Source organism: Uloborus diversus, chromosome 3 (genome assembly GCF_026930045.1).
Source record: "Uloborus diversus isolate 005 chromosome 3, Udiv.v.3.1, whole genome shotgun sequence".
NCBI classification, from domain to species: Eukaryota; Metazoa; Arthropoda; class Arachnida; order Araneae; family Uloboridae; genus Uloborus; species Uloborus diversus.
The window spans coordinates 199,611,869-199,632,632 of NC_072733.1; positions in this window are offsets into that span (position 1 = coordinate 199,611,869).

Below are 20,764 nucleotides of genomic sequence, written 5' to 3' on the forward strand. Positions count from 1 at the left end.
ATATCTTTGAATGTAAAAGGAATCTCATCAAAAACAACCCTGTTATAAAAATTCCCCCGCCAAGAAAACCTTTAACTTTACTGCAGAAAAAAGAAGCCAAAAAACCCAAAAACAGTCAGCCTTAAAAAGTTATGATATCTAGTTTGCCCGCGAAGTATCTGCCAAACTATCATCCTCCCTGTTCTCCTTTTTCATCACAGCTACTTCCATTAGAACCTCCTCCCACCTTCAACTCCTCAGAAATATGGATCGATCTTTTAAATTGTTTATCTTGTTTGGCGGGAAGCTTTTCAAAGTGAAGTGGTTGCTTGGTGAGCAAAAAGCTTGCCGCCAAACAAGATAAACAATTTAAAAGATCTATCCATATTTCTGAAGAGTTGAAGGTGGGAGGAGGTTCTAATGGAAGTAGCTGTAATGAAAAAGGAGAAGAGGGAGGATGATAGTTTGGCAGATACTTGGCGGGCAAACTAGATATCATAACTTTTTATGGCTGAGGGTTTTTGGGTTTAGGATGCAGGTTTTCTTTTTTGTGCGAAAAAGTTAAAGGTTTTCTTGGTGGGGAAATTTTTACAACAGGGTTGTTTCTGATGAGATCTTCTTTAAATAATAAAGCGGAAAGTCTCTCTGTCTGCCAGGATCTCTATGACGCGCATAGCGCCAAGACCGTTCGGCCGATTTTCATGCAATTTGGCACATAATTAGTTTGTAGCAGAGGGGTGTGCACCTCGAAGCGATTTTTTGAAAATTCAATTTGGTTCTTTTTCTATTCCAATTTTAAGAACATTTTCCCGAGCAAAATTATCATAAGATGGACGAGTAAATTACCAAGTTATCATAACGTGGAACCGCAACATGCGCAAGCCAATTGGCGAGAAATTCATCATCTAATGTTTGTAAATATACAGGCTAACCAAATGACCTTTTAATTTTCTACTACGGGCAAAACCGTGCAGGTGTCACTAGTACAAAATATAATTGTTCCAATATTTTTTTTTTTAATTTACGACCTAAATGAACTTAAAAATAAACTTACATATGCTTACAATGTAGCATTAATTTTATATATATATATATATATATATATATATATATATATATATATATATATATATATATATATATATATATATATATATAATTTCTGGGGGATACACCGGCTCCATTGTATATAACTTCTTAATATAGTGGAAAATAGTGGGAGCAGTGCATCCCCAGAAATATATATATTCATTAATGCTATCCTAAAAGCATACTTAAGATTATTTTAATATTAATTATGTCTGTGTGTGTTAGTTATGTTGAATAATACGGGGAGGTGTTCTTTACTGAAGACCTGAAACGTGATTCTGCCAATGGAAAATGCGACGCTTCCAATATTTTTTTTTTCAACGTGAAAATGTTTTCTTACATAGGGCTCATGAGCGAATCCTATACTTTGGTTTTATGCAGAAAACTAAGTGAAAAAATTGTAAAACAATCCCCTAGGTAAGAAAGTTCGGCTTTGAGGATTTTTTTTTTATATTTAAGGGGGAAATATCAATATATGAGTTTCCCAACTTGTTGAAAATGTTCATGCTTTTTAACTCTGCACCTCTCTAGCGTCTCAAAAAAAGCGTTAATGGCTAATATAATGCTCCCTTCTCTTTCAAATAAAAATTATGATTGTAAAACTCGAAAATTGAAAAAAATTGGACTGCACCACTTCCAAAAAGTGAGACGTGAAGGTCGAAAACGTTGGTCATATTTGGATTTAGGGTGTCGTTTCACATTAGATTCAGCAAGAACAGGGCCGATCCTAGGGTGTCGGCCGCCCCTGTGCAATGCTCTAATGTGCCGCCCCTCAAAGAGTAATTTGCATATTTTGACTAATCTTTAACGTCCATATAAATCTTTCTTCAAATTTATATGCCACATTTTGATTCAAATAAAAAAAAAAAAGAAGAAGAACAACGATGAACTTATAAAAAGGAAGCCAAGTTTTATAGTAAGAAACTCCTTAGGTACAATTTGTATTTTTGAAGAAAGTAATAGATATACCAAAATTTACTAGTCTGCCTGCACCATTTTATAGTCTGTCTTCGGTGACATCAGAAGAAGGACGGAGGAGAGGAAGCAGGGGTTGGGGGGGGGGGGATATATCCCAGAAAATTATCGAAATTGGCGTATAAAAAATTATTTTAGTTAATCTTTGGTTTGTTTGGTTGCAATGACTAAAGAGTCGGGTATATTCAAGGTGCATGGAGAAATTTTCGAAATTGACGCCAAATATCGCAGCTTTAGGAACGTTTTCGAGACTTCAGGGAAAGAATTAATGCAAGCTGAAGTTCTTTCTTAAAATTCTTTCAAGATTGAAATCAATTTGAAGCTGTTTTTTGTGACCGTATCTTTGGAAGGATCGGCACTCTTCCCGAAAATGTTCCAAAACTGGAGTTTTAAAAACGCAATTTTGGGCTATCTTTGTTGACGTTTCTAAAGGGAGGGAAATTCAATCGTCTCTCATCGAAAGTTTTCGAAATTGAAGTTCAAAACGCAAATTTAGGCCACCTTTGGTGACGGTAAGGAGATCTGGCGACTTTCCTTCGGTAATTTCTCGGGACTATTGTTTCAAAAATCCACTTTTAACTACATTTGAAAACGATAAGGGGAAACGTGAAAATATTCCTAATCGAAATATTTTTCGGAACTAAAATCCATTTCAGGCTATTTTTGAGAAGGAAGGGTTTTGGGGCTCCGAAGCGGATATTTCTAAAAGCACAATTTTATACTATCTTTGCTGACGTTAACGAAAATGGGAAGCTTCGGCGGATGTTTCCGATATTTTTCGATATTAATATCAGAAAAATACAACTGTAGACTTTTATCCACCTCACTTCGACGATTGATGGGTATGTCCTAGCGCCGTGAAAAGTTACATAAGCAAGGCAGTTCTCCGGAATTTTTTTGAAATTGAAGTTCCAAAATCGTATTTTAAGCATTGTTTGATAACGATGGAACAAAGAGCGAGCGGGGATTCAGTGTGCCCTCACGAACTGTTTTTTGAAACTGAAGTAAATTTCAGGCTAGTTTTGGCAGGAAGAGTTCTGTGGCTCCACGGAACTGTCTAAATATGAATCTTAGAAGTATAGCCTTTAATCACAAAAATTTCGAAAAGAAATCCAAAGATATCATTAAGCAATTTTTGATGACATTAGGAAGTGCTGTCTTCTGAAAACACATTTTGGATTTTGGAGTACATTTTTACGCTATGTTTGATTCAGTTACGGTGAAAGGGGTGAATCAGAGGCTTAATTGGGTCCTTAAGATCGGTGGTTCAATCAGCGAAATGTTCCGAAATTAAAATCCTAAAAACGTAATTTTGAGCGTTCTTTAATCTTGTCAAAGGAGGTCATTGCATCCTTTTGGATCTTTGTTTTGGAGCCACATTTAAATTTACTACCCGGGTCAAGAGACCTGTTCTCCTACCAGATTTGAAACCGAGCAGTTCATCCGTGATTTTAATTAGAAAAAATTGCAGCAAAGGGAGAAAATTACAAAATTTTTGTTCGTCATTCGTATATGTTTGACTCTCAGGGGAATTGTAATTTTCCACTGTCACTCCACGGATCTCCGACTGTTGAACACAGAATTTGTTGATCGAAACGCTTAAAAATTTCGAAAAGAAATCCAAAGATATCATTAAGCAATTTTTGATGACATTAGGAAGTGCTGTCTTCTGAAAACACATTTTGGATTTTGGAGTACATTTTTTCGTTATGTTTGATTCAGTTACGGTGAAAGGGGTGAATCAGAGGCTTAATTGGGTCCTTAAGATCGGTGGTTCAATCAGCGAAATGTTCCGAAATTAAAGTCCTAAAAACGTAATTTTGAGCGTTCTTTAATCTTGTCAAAGGAGGTCATGGCATCCTTTTGGATCTTTGTTTTGGAGCCACATTTAAATTTACTACCCGGGTCAAGAGCCCTGTTCTCCTACCAGATTTGAAACCGAGCAGTTCATCCGTGATTTTAATTAGAAAAAATTGCAGCAAAGGGAGAAAATTACAAAATTTTTGTTCGTCACTCGTATATGTTTGACTCTCAGGGGAGTTGTAATTTTCCACTGTCACTCCACGGATCTCCGACTGTTGAACACAGAATTTGTTGTTCGAAACGCTTGTGAGAGTATCTAATCGGTATAGCTTTTTTTATATATATATAAAATAAAAACTATATCTATAGTCTATAAAAGCTTGGGGGGTAAACATTAGTGACCGCCCTCGGTGCTCCTTTGAGAAGGCATCCTTTCATGCTACAGGAGGGGGTCATTTCCCTCATTTCTCCTCCCCTTTATCCATGCCTGATTACCAGTTCTGTCACAAATTTTACAACAAAATGGCAAATGAAGCATGTGTGTAAAGAGTAGATAATAATGGACAATAAACCAACACAATGTTCCTTAACATTCTATTTTTCTTAAACTATGCTATGCTGTCGGGAAATTAGCACTTACTTTGAAAATTGAACATTTAAAATTCAGCATATTTATTCGACTTATTATAAGTTATCTTGTGAGAAATTCTTGAGGAATTTTTCTTGATCAAAAGAACTATATGATGCCGCCTGCGGCCGACCCTTGCTTTGGCCGCCCTTGTGCGGTGCACACGCTGCACACCTGCTAGGATCGGCCCTGAGCAAGCTGTACAACAGGAGCATTTTGAAGGCATTTTTTGTCGCTTAGTGCTATTTTTCTCCTATTTTTCCGTGGCCGGGGCTGGGGCTTATTCGTTCTTGTGCTGCAATAAAAAAAAAAAAAAAACCCTCCCTCACTTGTATACAATGCAAAAATGTTCTCAGTTCAAAATGCAGAGCCGAAATGTTAGAGCTGAAAAGTCACCTCTTCAAAAAAAAAAGTGCTGTGAAGTGCAAACCTCCGAAATCTCTGAAGTACTTTTGTACCGAATTTCAAGGCTGTTGGTAGTCTGCGGTCTCTTGGACGTTGGACAGCCACATACAGAATTTCAAAGTTTCTTTGACATCGCTTTTTTTTAAATATATACACGTAATTAATTATTTTTGAACGTTAAAAAATACATAATTAATATTCCTATTGTTAGTACAAAATTTCTTTTGCAAAATTCAAGGGGGGGGAGGGTGCAAGTGCCCCCCTTTTCGGCCCCCGTATATATGTGGTCGTAGCCAATTGGAGATTTTTTAAATAAAAACGAATTACGTTATTGCAGATATGTAAATGATATACATTATTACCTTCCTCTCCTCTATAATTAAATTTTACCAAAACAAAGTGTAGAATTTTTCCATATAAAGCTATTTATTTTGAAAAGATTCACCTAAATGTCTTCATACAAACTAAGCAAAAGACTGTCACACACACACACACACACACACACACACACACACATATATATATATATATATATATATTGTCAAGAATTCAATTTATACAGTTCAGTGAAAAATCTCTCTGAAAATTCAAACACATCCAGAAAAAAAAAATAAATAAATAAAACACCACACTGAGAGAAACAAACAAGCTCTGTGACGAGATTTCGTCTTGTCCACTTTTATTCATACCTCGCTAAAACAGATCACACACGAAGGAAAGCAACATCCAGACAATGTTGACTGCTGAAAAAGAGAATAAAATCATTCGCTGCAATTAAATACCAGGTTAATGCCCGTTTTCGGTTTCAAATTAGTTTTTCGCCCAACGTGAATGCGTCAGAGATTTCTCCTTCTGAATGTAAAACGTAATTGCAAAACGAAAACGGTGCATGCATGATCTCGAGAGAAACACAAAATGCGGCACTTGTTTAGTCTCTTTCAATCCCGCGATCAATAATATTACTCACGAGTCTTTCTATTTCCAAACAAAGATAACCTTGTTGATCCAAAATAATTCAGCTGGTGGAAGTGAGACGGATAGGGTTTAAATAAATAGTTCATGCTTGGTGAGTTGATAGCGGGTTAGTGCGAAAAACCCGTTGTTAAGAGAGAGAGCCGTGTCAAATTCTCATAAAATGGAAAAGGATTTTTTTCCTCCGTGATTTCATAAACAACGGATTCTCACAGTAAAATGGCTACTGGACAGTTGCTCGTTACTTTACTTTTTTTAGTTTTTTTCTCACGCATGTTGTAATTATCCCCGTTACAGTTCTCAACGTGTGAGGCGCGCTTAAGAGGTGCCCAAACAAGTTGGGCCCCTAGAAGGGTGTGATATTCGTAAAGCATAGCAAAGAAATTCATGACGATGAATTGAATTATGACGATGAATTTTTGAAAGTAAACAAAATAAAATCTGAAATAATAGAATGTAAAACACAAATTAACGCTGATATAATATACAGGGTAGCCTACCGCCCGGGGGGGGGGGCAAGGCGCACATTGTACCATTGAAATTTTTAGGGGGTTCCCCTAGGGACATTTTTTTCTGACTGGGGGAGGGGATCGATCTTGAGGGAGTTTTCGTGGCATTTTGGGGTGGGGGCATTGCTCTTGGTGGCTGGGGGGTGGACACCCCTGTCATATACTTATGCCCGTTTTTTTTTTCTCCCAACTGCCCAACTAAAAAATAATCTGCAGAATTTTTTTTTCGCTGTTTCTGCTAACGGGCATACATGTGTGTTTATGAATGAGTGTGCTTGTTTAAATTTTTGCAAATTCATCTTTGTTTTAATTTTTAAGAGCTCCTCTAAAACGTTTGGTCACTGCTTTAGGAGAATTGTTGACAAAACCTTCTTTGTTTATCAATGGTGTTGCTTCTTTAGGACGAAAAAAGAGGCGTCTAGACTGCTAATCAGTCATGGAATGTAGACCGATAGAATACCGAATACACAGGAAATGTTTTGTGGAACATTCAAGTATGCGTCACTTTAATAATACAAATCATCCTTTCGCACTTGTTTGCTGTTCGACTCAGAAAACAAGTATTTAGGTGAATAACCCTTCTTTCCAATTTGCTGAATTTTAACCTTTTGTAATGGGAATTAAAATTTTCCTCTCTAGTTTTAACCGATTGACTTTGATTGAGTACTAACAGTATTCGAATGGTTTTGGCACTTACGTTTTAACTTTTTTTTGTCATTTTCAACAGTCAGCCGGAGCTCACAGAAGCTCAGTTCTTGATGTGTTTTTCTCTTTTTATTTATTTATTTATTTATTATTATTATTATTATTATTTTTAAATTTTTGCGCATTTGATGGAATTTGTGAAATAAATTCTTAAGCACAGTGTTGTCTCACTTTTTTGCTAAAAATCAAGCCATGAAAGGATGGGTCTCTTTCAGAAGCTCTAAAATTCACTGGTATACAAAATTATACTAATTTCTTTTTAAAACATTATTTAAATCATAAATTAACTTAATTTAGTTTCACTTTGTTAAAATAAAGACATTGTTGAAAAAAGTCTTGAATTGAAAAATGCTTCTAAATTATATTAAATATTTAATTTAATTTTTAAAGTATATAATTTGCGTATTTATCATTTCGTGAAGCCTGGACAAAATTATAAACTCAAATGTATAAAATCCTGGGTTATAGCTAAGTTTTGCTCGAATAAACAGGGGTGTCCCCCCCATGAGCAAAGGCGCACTTCCCCCCAGTATGATGACCAGCGGAGGGGGGTCGTGACCAGTATAATGACAGTCACGACACCCCCCCCCGCGCGCCCCGTAAAGGCGCACTTCGGGGGGGGTCGTGAAGACCCCCTTCCCAAAAGCAAGAACCCCCCCCCAAAAAAAAAAAAAAAAATTTCCCCTCAAAACCCCCCTAAAAAATTTCTATTTTGCAGTCTGCGTCATGACCCCTCCCCTAAGTGCGCACCCTAGTCTCTTGAATAAATCTATTGAAAGCCATAACATGAACTACTGTGCCATTATTGATCGTTAGCTGCGGTGAAGTTTTTGTTTTTACATTTTAAATATTAACTGAGACTTACTAATATTCAGTGCAGTATTTATTTTTTAATATTAAGTTTATTTGTATTTTAAAGTTTTTGGGAGAAAATTTAAAACACACGCACATATTGTAGTATGGCTGAAGCCCAACCACCCTCTCTAACCTCAGTAAACTCCAAAAATGCATCCAGCTCAAAAATAGCTATTTCCGAAGCATTTCGCCTCGCTAAACACGAAAATCGCCGTAAAAAGTTGAGATTAGCTCTAGTTTTCAAGATACAGAGTCAACTAGGATAGTGAATTCTCACTAATGCTCTTTTTTTCCTAGCAGATAGAAACACCCCCTTATGGGACTGACTGTCTTCTAAACTTTGACCTTTAGGTTGGGCTAGAAAATCTCGCTACATGAAAACCGAAATGGATTTCAAGGAATTTAAATTCTGGGAAGACTTCGTGAAAGCTGTGAACAAAGACAGTTTTTCAATACCTTAGAGGGAAATTTCTAAGATACAGTAAGCTCCCAATTATCGGCGATCGGATTATCCGCGCTTCCCCTTTTTTTTTTATTTGAAACTTATTATTGTGTTGTGGTTCGCTTCAAGATTTTACATATATTTTTTATATTCAATGTTAGTAGATGCAATGTAGCAATGTTTTTAGTTACAATTTAAATGAATGTGTGAGTGTCATTAATATTTTTTATCTATTGCATACACTAAGTCTCGTTTTTTTACCTATTATTCGGATTTTCCGCGGTTTTCGCTTATCCGCAGTAACCGTGCCACCCTATTCTGCGGATAATCGGGAGTTTACTGTATATTGAAGCTGAGGTTAAAGAAAGAAATTTTAACGGGCCTTCAAATACGCGTAATTATGAAAATCAGTGTTATAAAAAAAAACTTTTAAGTTTATAATTAATTTGAATTCTGAAATTTTGAATTCAAATTATGTTTTTCGCAATCACGAGTTGTGATAGGACCCTACTTATTGGTTACTACCCTACTCACTTGTTTCTAGAAACAGCTCCTGCCCTCCTCTGGGGCGGTTACGTGTGTGCAGTTGTGTATGTGTATGCTTGTGTGTGTGCGTAGACCTGTGTGTATGCACGTTGGCATGTGTGTATGTGTGTAAAAGTGCGTGTGTATGTGAGTGTGTATGTGTGTGAGTGTGTATGTGTGTAAAAGTGCGTGTGTGTGTGAGTATGTATGAGTGTAAAAGTGCGTGTGAGTGTGTATGAGTGTAAAAGTGCGTGTGTGTGTGTGTGCGTACGCCACCGACCAGGAGAAGCGGCTACCGGGAGGAGTCGCGCCTGCTGAGGACCGTGGAGTTGAACAAAGAACCAAACATCAAGAACGGTCAAGTAAAAACAATTAGCAATCGTGATAGGTCAAAAAAAAATGCGATGGGAGAAAAACACAGAAGAAGCCTTTAAGGGTGTATTACAAGTATTTCTAAACGGTGGAGAAGACGAAAACTAAAAACAATTGGTCAAACAATCCTTACAGAAGTTCTGGGACCAGTGATGAATGATGTGTGTCTCTGAAACTCTTATTTTGTTCACTTCTTTCAGGATATTCTGTTTAAAATCTGAAGTTACGAGCAGTGAGCAGGAGGAAAGATTTCACTAAGATATCTATACAATAGAACGCAGTTATCAGGGTCATTGGGCTGAGTTAATGCTCATCAAAGCTGCTGAACTATTATAAGAGGTAGTCCTTCTTTGACGTACAAATCGCAAAAAAAAAAAAAAAAGAAAGAAAAGAAAAGGGGGGATGGAGCTTTTACAGTAATAGCCAAAAGCAGTCGCTGCTTTTCGAAAAAAAAGGCGTTGATTAATAAAAACAGGATCTATTTGGTACCTTTTATTGCACAGGATTTTTTTTTTCCCTTTTTAACATTACCTTAAAATCAATGTGTGGTTACTGTGCATCTTTCTTCAGTGGGCTTTTATGTATCTTGAAAACAAGAGCTAATTAAAAAAATCCACTACCATATTCGTTTTTCTCGACTCAAAATTCGTAGAAGTTGGCTATTTAAAACCCGGATGCAGACAGAAAGTTATTTTTTGTTGACTAGTGTAATTAGGGACTGTCAATAAATGATATCGCATTTACGAGACTTAGAAATAATGTAAATCAAAGCATGTCTATCGTGTTATATCGAAACCAAGTTTCATGAAAAACAAAGTAAAACCTCATTCGAGTTATCAAACATTAACAGAATGTATTAAACAAAAAAGAAATGTCTTCTTTATTAAAGATACCTTTCGTGTTAGATCAAAACCATGAAGTATTAAATTGAAGTTTCGTACTGTGTAATATCGAAACCGTGTTGTGCAAGTACCGTCTTATACGAGGGACGAATGTACTACAGTAAATTTGTTAAAATCGAACGTCAATTACATTGATTGTATTATAAAATAAAACCTCCAAAGTGTGAAGCATATGCAAAATATAATGCTGTGGTTTTATTTTAATTTAGAAGTAAAATTACTCACTTATAATTGTAATGTGTGTTGTTTAAATGCTAACACTGAAAAATACAATTACAGCATATAACCAAATCCAGAATAAAACATTCTTAAAAATTGGATGGTATGATGAATTGAGGAATGTCTCCACATGCTTTTCAGCACTTATTCAACATGGTGCGCATATTTTTAATGCTCTTGCTCAAATGTTCTTGACGTTGAAATATGAATATAGCTTAAAATTACTCCTCTGTTAATTTGAAAGGATGACCTTTCCCTGTCTCCTTGTTATATTTCACGCTATATTACTTGGCATATATTTTTTTTAGAATGCCTAATGTTACACGTCTTCTAACCCCCTTCCTCCCTCTTGTCACACCGTCACCATTTCACGAGTCCTTCCTCCTCCCCCTCAAAGCATGACATCATTTGAGGCAGTGAGAAACACAGTGATGTAAGTGGACATTTTCAAGTTTTGAGAGTAAAACGCGTTTAAAGATAAAATCCTAGGTAGGCTTTCATTGAATTTTTTTTCAAAATCATGCTATACAGCAGCGCCCACCAGGGATACTAGTACCATCTCTTGCCCCAAGACAGAGGAGAGGTATCCCTACTATTTGTACTAGTTATCTCCAAGTTTTTAATATTGCCACTTGCATCCCTTTGCTTCTCATTGCCTCATTTGTGGACCATCCCTTCCTTAGGGGATTCTGATTGATATGAACGTGAAGAGAGTGGAGGCTTTTTTCTGATTTTAATTATTGTATAATCTTAAGTAATTATCATATAATGTATGTAATAATTATTTTCAATTAAAAATATAAATAAATAAATCATTCTCGTTTTGGTTGTGAAAAGGGAGAGGGCATTACACTGTCGTATTTCGAAGAAAACTCCTGTTTCTACTCGCTCTTTTTCCTTTACAACTGGAACCCGGTGAACTTCTTTCCGCTACAGGAAAAGAGGAAAAGAGTTCAACAAACTCATACGTATGAAAAAACTTCTGTTAAAATAAATTTCAAATATTTAACTATCCTAATGAATATAATAACTCAATTAATACAGTTACTGATATGGAGTCGAATTTTCTCCTACACTTTTCTAAAAGAAAATTCAAAGAATAATGGCGGTCCTCTTTGTGAAAAAAATCCTAACTCTTTATGATGACCCATGCTGTGCCGAGGGTAGGAGAGGAGGTTAGTGGCATTACGCAGTGGTCACTTGGGAGGGAGAGGGAATGACGAAGTAAAAATCGATAAATACGCCATATGGTACTTGAATGAGATCTGTAGAAATGCATACTTAATAAAAACGCCTAACAATCAATTCCGCTTTTAACAGAGCTCCAGATGTAACGATAAATGATTCCACCTTCACGTGTAGGACAAAGTGGACAGTTTTTATCTTATATATATATATATATATATATATATATATTAGGGTGTCCCAAAAAAATGAAAGTCGTTTTTTTTAAACCCTCTTATTTTTTTCCTTTTATATCAAAACTGTTGTAAAAAAAATTTCATGCAATTTGAAGCAGGGTAACCCGTGCCGACTTGCGCCTAAAGGCCTAAACGTGTAAATAGTACGTGTTTTTCATAAGCAAGCGAACGCTGGAGACGCGATACTTTGCGAAGCTCAAAACAACTGTAAATAGCGCACAGAAAACAAATGAAAACAGAAAAACATATGTTGGGGAGGGGGGGGGGGACTTATCCGTAGCAATTTGCAAACTGTCAAACATGTCAGTACGAATACATTCCGGTCAGCGAGCGCAGTATAGTCCTTCCATAGGCAGTGGAATTGCAAAGTTTGAAAAAAGAGACATTTTTAATAGGAGTCGTAAAACACCAAACTACGGGCTTGCAAACTTCCCTCTAACGGACATGCTCTGTCTGTTTTGTTTTATAAATTTCGAGAAGTAAAATTTAACCATCAGTGAAAGTGCAAATCTCGCTATTCGGGAATGCATCATCCTTTGGGAAAAGGCACGCATTCCCACCAAATCGTTGCCAAATTGTGTGAATAAACTAAAAAACCTAAATCAAATTTGGGGAGACTTTAAAAAAAATGCAAAGAAACTGCAAGTAGTATTCAGGCAGCATCAACAAGAATTTTAGAGTAATTTAAACGATTTATTCAATATTACACATGCTGATGCACTTCAGTTAATCAAAATAGAGGAAGATGGGATTTTCTTGCAACTCCAAAAGAGAGCCCAGCCGACGTGGTCACTTTAGGTGGAGTGGATAAAAAAACTTGCCTACTACAGGCGCATTAAATACGATTCCACTTCAACATTCTCGGAATTGTATGAGCATGTACAAGAAGATTCCTCTTCAAGTTCTAGTGAAAATATTAATTCACAAAATTTTCCTGAAACATATAAATCAGTACCTGGAACAAGTTTATCAGAACCTGGAACAAGTATATTAGAACCTGGAACAAATATATCTGAACCTGGAACAAGTATTCCAGATCCTGGAACAAGTATTATCAGAACCTGGAACAAGTAAATATGTAATGAGGAGCGATTTTATTACTCCAAAGTCAGTTGTTGCATTGGACAGGTATCCAAGTATGCGAGATTATGTGTTTATTCTTGAAGCTACTATTGACGAACTTTGGTGTAACATTGATGAATGTCCCATGGGTAAATCTTCAATTCAAAGAATTCGAACCGAAAAGCGGAAGGAGCACGAGGAAAGAAGAAAAATTTGTTTTCAGTACGAGGTACCATATGTTGCGAATTTACCTTGGGATATGAAACTGTTGCCTGCTTTGAGTGCTCAAAAATCAAAAGATGGCTTATCTATAGTTATTTTATATGGATGTGACGGAACAACTCATTGCTGAGTCTAAACTGGATAATTCCACAGGAAAAGAACAAACAAAGGCTGTTTGAAAGGTAGTTTTGGATTGGAAACTCTCAATAAAGTTAAGCTGTTGTGATACTACAGCTTCCAGAACAGGTCCTTTAAGTGGTTCTTGCGCTATTCTTGAGCAAAAATTTGATAGAGAAATGCTTTCCTTTGCTTGCCGCCGTCATATATATATGAACTCGTCTATCCCACTAAAATACAGTGCTATGGAGGAGCTGCTCCGAACTATACCCTAACTTGGATAATTTACTTGACTTTTACCGTGCTAAACTTAGTAATATGACTGTCAAGAGTTGATAAAATTGCCTATCATATTTTTAGGTGGAGATACAGAAAATGAATTTAAAATAAGATCACCGGGAGCCATGCACAAAGCTCGATGGATGGCTCGAGCGATTTACTCCCTAAAACTATTACTATTTTATTTAGTTCACAACTAAAATTAGATACGAAGGAAAATGAAGCATTGTTTGATCTCTGCTTGTTTGTAGTGACAATATACGTCAAACCATGGCTTCAATGCATTTTGGCAGTCCAAGCACCCAACAAAGGTTTGTGCTTTTTGATAAAAGTGTACGAAAATGTGGACCCAATTATCTCAAAAGCTGCTCTACAAAAATTCATCCAGCTTTTATGGTATGGTCAATAATATTTCATTCCTTGATGTGAAAAAGACTGTCTCAATGCTTAGAGCAATAAACGATGCAGCTGAAAGAGCTGTAAAAATGATGCAGGACTTTCATGGTTTGCTAACAGCTGATGAGGAACAAAAACAATATGTGTTACATTGCGTTCAAGAACAGCGGAAGCTCTATCCTGACTGCAAAAATCAAACATTGAATTAAAAATATGTACAGCAATGTTTCTTTTAGTCCAATATTGTTGTAAATATCTGCTTTAAATTAATTGATGTCGCGTGTAGTAAGGAATTATGCAATTAGCATTCTTTCCACTGTAGTCGCCGTACAGGATTTCAGGTCCAACTTTAACCTCAAGTCGGCACGGGTTCCCGTTATTTTATTGCAATGAAACTTTTTTCTCATGTTTCTGAGGTGAAATGGAAAAAATTTAGAGGGTATACGTAGTCGATTTCACAAATTTTTTTTTCGCCATTATATCTTGGGACACCCTAATATATATATATATATATATATATATATATATATATATATATATATATATATATATATATATATATATATATATATATATATATAATATACTAAGACACATTAACATAAACTGCATAAACTGCATTTTAAGCCTGGACAATTTAACAATTTAAATTAAATTGAATCTAGTTTCAAAACTCAGTTCAATAGGCGCCCCAGGCAGTACTTTGATACTATTGGACGATAAATTTAATTGCAGTATAAAATTTGAACAAGAATTAGAGAATTTAGAAATTTTCTGGGATTTTAATTCAATTTTACGTTTTTCTTGTTCAAATTTTATATAGCTATTATATATACATACATATGTGTGTGTGTGTGTGTGTGTGTGTGCAGTGGCGTAGCGAGAAAAAATCCTTGGGGGGGGGTTTTAATTTTTTCTGAAGTTTAAAGTAAAGCCATGCCCTCAAGTTTATACACACACACACACACACACACATATATATATATATATATATATATATACATATATATACATATATATATATATATATATATATGTATATATATATATATATATATATATATATATATATATATATATATATATATATATATATATATATATATAACAGGAAGACAAGCTTTTTACCGTCATAAAAGCTATTATATTAAATGAAACTCTTTTAGCTCATAAACAGAACTCTTCAGGTTCAGGTTCGACTGAAAAATGATTTTTTGGAGCTCATGGGGGGGGGGGTTCTGACCCCCCTATCCCCCCATGGCTACGCCACTGTGTGTGTGTATGCATGCATGCATGCACTAGAAAATCACCCGTCAAGGTATGACGGGTGTAAATTGCTTCATCATTTGAGTGAAGCAACAGTCTGTTTGGAGATATTTTGATCTTTGAAGTTTTGGCTCGCACAATTCTGGGCAATTCATTGTTCCTTTCTGGCAAAATCAGCGAGATTGAAATACATTACCTATTTCTGGAGCCAAAGAATTGGTAACAGTTGAGGAAAAATAAATCAGGAATCCCAGCCTTTTCTCGTAAAAATGTATACAGAGTTCAAAAAACATTCTCACTTGTAAAATAATTCATTTTAAAACAACTTGATTGCTGTTGATGTCAGAGCGTTACTCGATCAGTGATTTTGGCTATCCTAATATACATAACAGCAAATTCACTGATAGAGTAACGCTTATGCTGTCATGAACAATGAGACTCGTGCCATAGCATAATAATATCATAATATTTTCGGTAATGTTTGACATACAGGTTTTTTTTTTTTTTTTGACTAGGCTTAACTGAATCCGGTAACTTAACTGTTTTACTAGTAAGACTCATTTTGGGAGAATGAAGAAACGAAAAACTGGTCAACAATGAACGCTATCTACTGTAGTTGAGGGTTCATTTCACTGGAGTTAAAGTTAAAATTTCAACTATCAAAATATCACCAAACAGACAATGGCTTCGTTCAAATGTAGAAGCAATTCTCACTCGTCATACCTTGACGGCCGATATTCTAGTTATATATATGAGGATATGTAAGCCATCCCCCCCCCCATATCTTTTTCAAATGTAATTTTTAAAATGAAGTTTACCAGTCTCGTGCAGGACCCACTATTGGACATCATTTGTAAACTTCGCAATTCAAGCAAAATACCTTGCTTTTCTACTAATTACGTTTGATTGTTCGTTTCAAAAAGAAACCAATGATGAATGAAACCAGAAAGTCAGACATTCTGCCGTGTAAGTCATAGATCTACATTTGTTTTCAAAAAAAAAAGTTTTAAAAATATTTAAAAAAATTTTTTTTTTTTTTGAGAATAACACTTTGAGAAAGGGGGGCACACAAACCTTTTTCCTTCGTTTTTCATATATATATATATATATATATATATATATATATATATATATATATATATATATATATATATATATATATATATATATATAATCGATTTCTCAGAAAAAAAATGTACCCATAATTGAATATTCTTTTCTTTGTATCACGGAATTTTTTGAGATTATAAAAAAAATATCTTAATTCTTTGAAGGCTTTGGAGCAGATATGAGCATGATTAAAATCGAAGTAATTAACAAATATTGTGGGGAGGTGATGAGACTTACTGTCTCAGAAGTAGTCCTTATACCATACATTTTATCTACCATCATAAAAAAATCGGAAAAAGATTTTGACAAATTATGATTCGTAGTCTACCATTATTCTGTGTGGTAGTATAAGTAAACGAAACACTTTTCAGCGAAACCGTGAACGAGCGATAAGGTAAAACTGATATCTATTATCAATTTCCAACATCGTAGATGTCAATTTGATAATCGACCATCCGTAACTCGATTACACCAGTTGTATACATAAAACTGCAATGAATATTGGCGTGGGGACTCGAAGCAGAAAAAAGAAACTGAAAACCATTACAATGCTCAATAAATAAAGAAGAGGGGGGAGGTGGGGGGGAATCTTTTATTTTAGTACTTTATATGATTACATTGATGGGTGACAATAGCTGGATCTGTTCCAGTTGGTTAACTAAGAATACAGTTTTCTGGCCAACATAAGCTTGCGGACATAAAACTTGTTTCTGACCTGTGCACATGTTTTTTATAGCTCAAATAAATTAAGCACATCAATTAACGCAGCTGGAAATATTTAGCGTGCAAGCATATAAAGTTCGTTGAATGTTTGCATGGATGTCTGTCGCTGATCGGTGTACAGCCACAGGTGATACTACAATGAAAAGAAAAATTTCCAAATGAGCTTTATTTACTCTAGATTTTTCATTTTTCCGTTTTTTTTAATCATTTTTCTTTCTTTTTTGGCGTTTTTCAAGTTTTTTAGCTTCACAGCTGAAATCTGGAGAGAGAAAAAGGAAAATTGAAGTAAATAAACAAAAATATTAAATAATAATAATAATTGCATGTGCATTGATCAGTGGGGTTTGTTATGGTGAATCAGGGTTGTAGTTATTTACGATAAAATGTATTCAATTGTGATTACGAGTATTAAAAAGAGGGGTTTACAATTACGAGTCTGATTATAATCCTCAGCCGAAAAGTAATTACTATTACAGCAACTTGGTGAAATATGTATTACGATTATGGTACGCCGATTGCGAGTACAGAATTTCTTCAAAAATTTATTTTTACTTGAATAAAAATGTGTATCAATCATTCTTTGAGGGCAACAACGTCATAACTCGAAAAATAAGGATTTTTGATTTAATGTTTATGGAGATGATTGCGAGATTATTCTTGCAGTTATCATGTAGTATTAACTTGGAAGTCATAATTTCGAATTATGAAGTTGTTGCACCGAAGGAGTGATAAATTCTTTAATAGAGACGCATCTATATTTATTTGTGTATTTAAGTGCATGTATGGGATAACTATATTGTTCGGATGTTACATATAGGCACAAACACGTACATGTGTACATGACGCTTGGAGGATTTAATTGTACTGAAAATATTTTTGAAATGTATTGTAAACGATACAGAAGTGTTTTGCTGGCTCGTATTTACTTTCTAAAAGCGTTTCAAAGAATGAGAATGTTTAATCATTAAATAAGACATGTAAAACTCACATGTTACATAATTTAAATTGTGTTGCAAGTTACAGTATTAAATAAGTTGAAATGCAGTAAAAAGGAGAAAAGGCTTTAGAAAGCAAGAAAACCAAAGAATTATTTTTAAGAGAAATGAAAAAAAAAATAAAGGTGTACATTTGCATGAAGTATACGCAATAGTGTAATATACGTATGTGTGCGTAATTTGCGCGAAAGCAAGCAAGTCTTACCTGTGTTCGCATGTTTATTTAATTCTACACTAAGTGATGTATTTCGTCAAAACAATTGTAAAAAATGTTTCATATAATTTGAACAACGATAACCCGTGCCGAATTGCACCTGAAAGTGTAGCTATGATAAAACGTTGCCCTATAGCCCCACATGTACCACAAAAATGTTTATCCATATTAAAAAATATTTAGGTGTCCATCAGGAGGCCTAAAATTCATAATTTATTTCAAAAAATTGATTTTTTTTCCATTTATTTTTTAAAAATTACTTATACATTTCAATAAAATATCAAGTTTAAAAGTCATTAGCGAACGCATTTCCAAATTAACATTTGCAAATGAATTATAAAAAATTTTGAAAAAAAAAATAAAACCGACTTCAAAATTGCTCTAAAAAGTGAAAAATAATTTTATTCTTTAAACACCATCGATAATGCTTTTAAACATAATTTTTGAAGTTGGCGCAAAAACAAAACGTAAAATCCAGTGTAACCATGCTTCGTTCATATTTTTTTTCAGAAAAGCATCCAAAGTTACGAACGAAACATTTATATCGCTATTCAAATATGCTGTCATCAATGCATAATGTATGTGATAGTGAAGAAACTGGTCCTGGTTAAATTTATAGTTGTATTTGAGTTATGGCTGTGAATGATTTTATCTATCGTTTTTGCGCCAACTTCAAAAATTATGTTTAAAAGCATTATCGATGGTGTTTAAAGAATAAAATTATTTTTCACTTTTTAGAGCAATTTTGAAGTCGGTTCTATTTTTTTTTTCAAAATTTTTTTATTTCATTCTTTTTAGTGTAAATGTAGGTATTTCAGAAATAATAAAAAGTTACCATCACGATAATTCACATTTTTTCTTAAAAATGCTCCATACTAAAAAAAAAAAAAAAAAACTATTGATACGCGTTAAACTTTAAGCGATTGGCACTAAAAACTTATCTTTGTTCCTCTCTGGAAATCATGCGTAGTTAATTTAATTATAACCATTTAAGTATTACGTTTTTCCTAACTAATTTACATTCCACAGCATCTAAGTTGCTCCTGATGCAATTCTGTATTTTCTTACTTAGCCCCGATCATCTGTTATCGGCCTAGATGATAACGATAAAAATACTACAGAGTAGTTGAGTCAAACCTAATGCTTGCATTGTGAAGGCTAAGCAGATCCTAATCACTGCATCACCTCGCTTCCAGGTTAGGTTTACCCCTACTATGGAGCAATAGCACTGGAGAAAGGAAGATTTTGATAATTCACATAGGGTTACTATAAATCAGCAGGGTTATTAAAATCAAATTATTTACGCCAAAAATGAGACGACAGCGTCAGATTCCCCATTATCGAAATATCCCTTGAAGAAATTTGATGCTTGCTTCAGAGAAGCCTTCATTCAAAATTATCATTACAATTACTATTAATGTTATAGGGCACCAAAGTTTTATAACAATGAGTTTCCTATTGTCGCGTAGATGAAGAAAGCGAAGACAATGTGAAAGCTCAAATGAAGCGAATACTCGTTAGTCTCAACTCGAGATCTTTATTCAGAACCACGAATGAACGTTACATCTCCTTATATACAACTTGAGAAAGTGCTGGAACTTTCCAGACTTGGAAAGATACAGAAATTAATAGAAGATTCGAGAAAATACGGGAAACAGTAGAAACGAAATTTTAGTAAAATACACTTTGTCCTAGTCGGGATTTGAACCCGGGTTGCTCGTGTGGGAGGCGAGAATTCTACCACTGAGCCACCGTTGTCCACGGATGAAAAGTGCGAACTTCGCTACAAAATCATTTAATAGGGAAATTGCATAAAATTTACTGTTTTTTGCCCATAACTTTTTTTCTAAAGAACAAATATGGTCAAACGAAATAATGGGACCTAAGTTGAGCCATCCCCTATCCATTAAAAAAAGAATCATCAAAATCGGTTCACTAGGTGAGACGCTATGAGTGGACAAACAAAAAAAAAAAACTTACATACGGTATGAATTGATAACCGCCTCCTTTTTGAAGTCGGTTAAAAAGATACATATATAGGTAAATTTAAAATGAAAAATATAACTTAAACTTGAAAAAATCCATATCCTTGAGTACTATGTGGGACCCAAGTGGTTAATTTACGCAAGTCGACTTAGTCTTGTGCGTATAATGCAAGTTTCGTAAAACACTGTATTTGCATTGTACGAGACTTTAACAATTTGCAGTAATTTTTGTTCGGATAATTGTTACAGCTGGTAATATATCGTTCTTGTATTGCAGATAGCGCTGCAGTGCGAAATCTTCCACAGCGATTAGATCTTTTGCAAGCTTGTCCACCCAGGCTTCTGACTAATTCGTCGGGAAAGAGACCTGGAAAGAGACGTAACTGTGACCTCAAGTTGCAAAACGTACCTCAAATGCCCAAAGTGTGCTTCTACTTTGTAAAGTCAGTCCTACGTATGCAAGATTCCAAGATTCATGAAGTTTGAGGTGAGAAATTTCACAAATTAAAAGTTATTTGAACCACACTGTTAAAAATTCAGGAAGATTTTCTGGTAATTGTTACTGTAAAATTGCATCGCTAACGCATCGCTGAT